Source organism: Papio anubis, chromosome 2, assembly GCF_008728515.1.
Source record: "Papio anubis isolate 15944 chromosome 2, Panubis1.0, whole genome shotgun sequence".
Taxonomy (NCBI): Eukaryota; Metazoa; Chordata; class Mammalia; order Primates; family Cercopithecidae; genus Papio; species Papio anubis.
In genome coordinates, this window is record NC_044977.1 from 10,268,532 (window position 1) to 10,274,136 (window position 5,605).

Consider the following 5,605-nt stretch of genomic DNA (forward strand, 5'->3'; position numbering starts at 1 on the left):
TATTATTGCCTCTTTTGTGTTGAAAAGATATTTTCTAGCATACAATTTTAGTTCTTTTTTTAATTAAATATTTTAGCATCATATTATTAATGTCTGCTATAGGAATTACAATTAGCATCTTAACTTACAAACACAGCAAAACACAAAATTTTGATTTTTAATTTTTTAAATAATGTGTCAACTTGGAAAAGCAAACACCACTGCCACCCAAGATATGTTGGGCTTTGCTGCTTCTTGTATTGTCAATTCTGTTTATTTCTTTAGTGACTCTTCTGCATTATTTCTGTGAAGTCCGTATCCTATGTCATTTGAGGCCACCAGAATCTCTGCTTGGTTAATTTTGTTATTTGGCTAATAATTAAACAGAGATTTTATGAAATGCCATCAGTCAATACATCTCCCAGTGTTTGCCTAGGAACTCCATGTGCATGTTGTAGTATATTAGCATCAACTGGTAATGCCATCTCAGGCAGCATCAATGTTAACAATTGGCCCTGGTTGTTTGCCCCAAATTCCATGAGGATAGGGCTGTTTCCACAGAGTGAGCTCCTAGAGTCAGCTCAAATAACAGAACTTTTCAGCAATCTACCAGTCAGGTCAAATAGTGACAATTCCTTGAGGGGGAACTGTGGAGCTTCAAATCTTTTATTCATCCTCCAGTAGTTACTATAATGTTGGTTTCACAGCTACCATAGTTGTGAGGGTATTGGTTTTCAAAGCCACTGACGAGCTGGGGAGAGCAGAATGGGATTAGTGAAAGTTAAAATATATAACACTCACTTTTTTTTACTGAAATTCAGCTGTCTTTGTTTGTTTCTTTAAATACATAACTTTCAGATGGTTTCAAACATATAGCAATTGTCAGTGTTCTAAAAACATTAATTTAGACATTTTTTGATACGGTTATTAATGTTTTCATGAAAAAGCAGTTTTCAAAGGTCTTTGTTCCACCATTCTTGATCATTCTTTTATTTTTGCAGTTTTTGTATCAAATTTCACTTAATTTCTTGGCCCCAAAATATACATAAGTAGTAACTAAATATAGAGTAAAAAATATGTTATGATAATGAGCAAAATGTTCAACTACTCCAAACGGGCTGAGTGAAAATAGGTTTTCTGAGCATCCATTTACATTGGCCAGGCATGGTGGCTCATGCCTATAATCCCAGAATTTGGGAGGCTGAGGCAGGAGGATTATTAAAGGACCAGAGTTAAAGACTAGCCTGGGCAACATGGTGAGACCCCCATCTCCAAAACCATATTTTAAAATTAGCTGGGTATGGTGGCAGGTACATGTAATTGCAGTCACTCAGGAGGCTGAAGTGGGAGGATTGCTTAAGCCCAGGAGTTTGCAGCTGCAGTGAGCTATGATCACACCACTGCACTCCAGCCTGGGCAACAGAGCAAGACCCTATCTCTAAAATAAAGAAAAAAAAGGTAGAAAAATATCAGAGTTGGTGGAAAGAGGGACTGAGAGAAGTGCAAATGTACACGTAAAATTCGTGCGTTTCCTTGTATGTAAATGTTGTATCTAAATATTGAAATCTAGTAATGCTGTGTGTTCTAAAGTAATTAGATAAAAATACATTAGTGTCTACAGTGTACTTGAAATGTGTTCAAAATCAGGTGGATCCACAGATATGCAAAGGAATTGCTAGGTATGAAAAAACAGAAACAAACAAAATAACAAGCTTAGTAAAGTTAATAGTACACAGGTATTTACTGCAAAATCTCTTAAATTGGTATTATTTTTGAAAACTATCTTCAGAAAATGTTGTGGGTAAAAGCCTAAAGTGATAAGACAGATGTTAATTTGAAACGTAATTTTAATAAAACAGCATCACCATGTGAATGACTAGTATTTTTCCAGAATTAAGAAACTGGAAACGTTGATAGAAAGCTAAAAATATAAAAGCCAATCTTTGTCAAAGGGGCGCAGCTAAAATCCTTCAGGGATTGATGGAATGTTTGTTTGTCTGTTTGTTTTTTAAAAAGCGACATCTCTCTTAATCTGCAAGAAGAGAAATTAGTACCATTTACAGCTTCATATAGGTGACATTTTAGGGGTTTCTCTGTAAGAGAATGAGAACGTGAAACCCTGCTTTCCATTTTTTAGTACCACTTCTGTAAACATAAGAGAAATAGTAGATAAATCAGATATCAAACTTTCATGAGACCAGTGAACACAATGGTTTAGTTCAAAACTATGTAAAGATAAAATTGGTTCATAGGAATTCTGTGAGGTGAAAATTGTACATAACAGCATCCAAATGCAATCCTATTAGTGTACACTGAGAGCATCTTGTTTCCCCTAGAAACTTACCTAGCCCATAGTTTAAAATTTGACATAAAATACAAAGTCTTTTCATCCAGACCAGATTATTTGCCTATCTTTTGCAGAACTGCTAGATTGTTATCTAAAGTGATTGCATGACACAAAGCCTGGTTATACATGGTAAAATACATATCAGCAGTCGCCACCACCGCAGAATCTATTACATAATTGGCAGCATAAAGTAGAGCCTTTACAGTTGAGAGGAAGAAATGGAATAGCTGGCTCCTCACGCTGTTTAACAAAGCCGGAATCAAGCCTGTAGGCAGTAACACACTGACATCACAGGTCACCCAAACTGTATGGATCTCTCTACCTGAGAGAGCAAATGGAGCCCAGATACACAAGGCTGTTGGAGTGCTATTTAATCACCTTAGGAGATGTCGGTACTGTGTTTATCTTGCTCTGTTTTATGGACAAATAGGAACTCTTAGCACAGTAAATGTGCTGAATCTCTACCGGTAGAGGAGAGAGGAAGAAAAAGAAGAACTTTGTGATAACCGGAAAAGACAGGTTAATACCTAGTATCCAGTACAGGACCAGGCATATAGTAGTGACTCAGGCATGTTTGCTAATTAAATAAAGACATCAATGAATTAATGTATTTTATAAGCACAGTTTTATGGAATATAGATTATTTGGAAAGATCTATGCTGGATTGTTTTCAGAATGCAAAACTTCGTGATGGTAGGTCTGAAGAAGCCTGCAGTCTACCAGGGAAGATGAAATATTACAAGTCTCTATACTGCAGTCAGAAAAGGCAGGAAGTATGTGAGAGGTATAATTTGAGTTCTACTAAAGCATCAGAGAAGCTGTGGTCGTCTTGGCAAACTTTGTGGATTCATTTGCATTTGGGAGAATGCGAAAATATTAGTAAGAGGAAATAAAGATGGGAAATTTAGGGTGTGAGCAGTAAAGTTAGGTGAAAGAATAGGAATGGAATGAACTTAAAACATTATTTTTAAAATTACTTTATATGATTTACATATAAGTCAATAGTTCAATGAGGTTTGATATGCCTATACAGTCATATTTCCGCCACCACAATCATGATATAGATAATTTCCACCACTTGTAAAAGTTTCCTTATGCTCTATATTATTATTCTATTGCCATAAAAACGGATTACTATAAAATAGGTGGCTTCACCCAAAAATGTATTCTCTTTTATTTCTAGAGGTCAGAAATAAAAACTCAGTCTTATGGGAATAAAATCAAAGCATTGCAGGGCTGGCTTCTTCTGAAGACTTCAGGGGGAGATCTGTGGCTTCCCTATTGCCGTTTCTAGAATTTGTTAGCATTCTTCAGTTTGTGGCCACAGCACTAGCACTGGCAGTTGCCACCACAGTAGAACTCCTTAAAAGAGGGAAAGTTAGGTCACCTTGAGAAAGAACCAGAGTACACTACCAAAAATGTTTACTGTGAATCTTTCTCCTAGCCTTTCCCAAAACACCTATGGCTTTCTATCAGGGTAGCTATGCACGGGGGAAAAGGAAGAATCAAGCCTTTGAAGGACTACTGGATATTGACTCTAAATTGACATTGATTTTAGGAGATTCTAGGAGCCATTTGTGGCCCATTAGTCAAGACAGGGGCTTGTGAATGTCACGTTATCAATGGAGTCTTAGCTCAGGTCAATCGCACGGGTGTCCAGTGGGTTCCTGAAACCATCTGATGGTTGTCTCTCCAGTTCTATAATGCATAATCAGAATAGATATCTACATACAGCAGCTGGCAAAATTCTTACGTTGGTTCCCTGACCGGTGGAGTGAGGGTGTTATAGTGAAAATGAAGTGAAAGCCACTAGAACTGCCTCTCGCTAGGGAAATAGTAAATCGAAAGCAGTAATACATTCTGGAGGGATTACAGAGATTAGTGCTACCGTGAGAAGTTTGAAGGATGCGGGAGTGGTGATTCCCACTGTATCCCCATTCAGGTTGCTTATTTAGCCTCCACAGAAGACAGAGAGATCTTTGGAAATGACGGTGGATTGTTGTGAGTGTATGCAGAAGGTGGCTACAATTGCAGTCACTGTGCCAGATGTAGTTTCATTTCTTGATCACATCCCGTGGTAGCTGGTATACAGCTATTAATCCGGCAAATTCCTTTTTCTCTATCGCTGTCAGTAATGCCCACCAGAGGCAGCTGGCTTTCAGCTGGCAAGGGCAGCAACATACCTTCACTGTTCCACCTCAGGGCTGTATCGATTCTCCAGCCTTACGTTGTCACTTAGTTTGCAAGGATTTTTATTGCCTTTCCTTCCACAAGAACTCACACCGATATATTAAACTGATGACATTATGCTGATTGGATACAATGAATAAAAAGTAGCGACTACTCTAGGACAATTGTATACCAAAAACTAAGAAATATATGTGAGTAAAATTTAGGAGTAGTCTACCTAATTAAATTTCTATGGGCCCAGTGATGTGGGGCATGTTGTGTATCTCTTCTAAGGTGAAAGATAAGTCATTGCATCTGGCCCTTGCTACAACCAAAAAAGAGGAACAATGCCTGGAAGGCCTCTTTGGATTTTGGAAGTAACATAATTCCCATTTAGCTATGCTTCTCTGGCCCATTTACCAAGTGACCCAAAAAGCTACCGGTTTTGAGTCGGGGACAGAACGTGAAAAGGCTCTGCCACAGGTCCAGACTCCTGTGCAAACTGCTCTGCTGTCTGGGCTATATGCCCCAGCAGATCCAACAGCACTTGAAGCATCAGTGGCATACTGAGGTGCTACTCGGGGCCTTTGGTAGCTTCCACATGTGAGTAGAAGTGAAGATTCCTAGGATTCTGGATTAATACCCTGCTGTCTTCTTCAGATTACTATACTTTTGAGAAGCTGCTTTTGGTCTCCTCTTTGGCCTTAATAGAGCCTGAATACTTAACCATGGGTCATCAAGTTACTACCCATCATGAACTGTGTATTATCTGACAAACTACTTAGCTAAACATGCACAGAAGCACGCCATCATCAAACAAAAGTGGTACATACATGACCTGGGCTCAAGCAGGCCCTGAAAGTACAAGTAAGTTACATCATGTGGTCCAAATGCCCAGGCTCTTCATTCCTCCTATATTGCCCTCCCTCTTAGCCTGTACCCACGGCCTCTCGGGGAGTTTCTCAGGAGTTCACACACAATGTATTCTTATATTCGTAGAGGTTAGAAATCCAAGGTCAGTCTTATCAGAATAAAATCAAAATGTTGCAGGGCTGGTTTCTTCTGAAGACTTCGGGGAAATCAATTAGTCAACAGAAGCAGAGAAGACTG

At 38.7% G+C, this 5,605-nt stretch overlaps 1 non-coding gene across 1 annotated transcript; it reads left to right on the top strand.

Annotated features, from left to right (window-relative positions):
* Positions 1-1,053: 1,053 nt before the first annotated feature.
* LOC116274005 lies at positions 1,054-1,126 on the top strand. Its single transcript, XR_004182488.1, has one exon. It is a non-coding gene; the product is annotated as a small nucleolar RNA Z40 (small nucleolar RNA).
* The last annotated feature ends 4,479 nt before the right edge of the window (positions 1,127-5,605 follow it).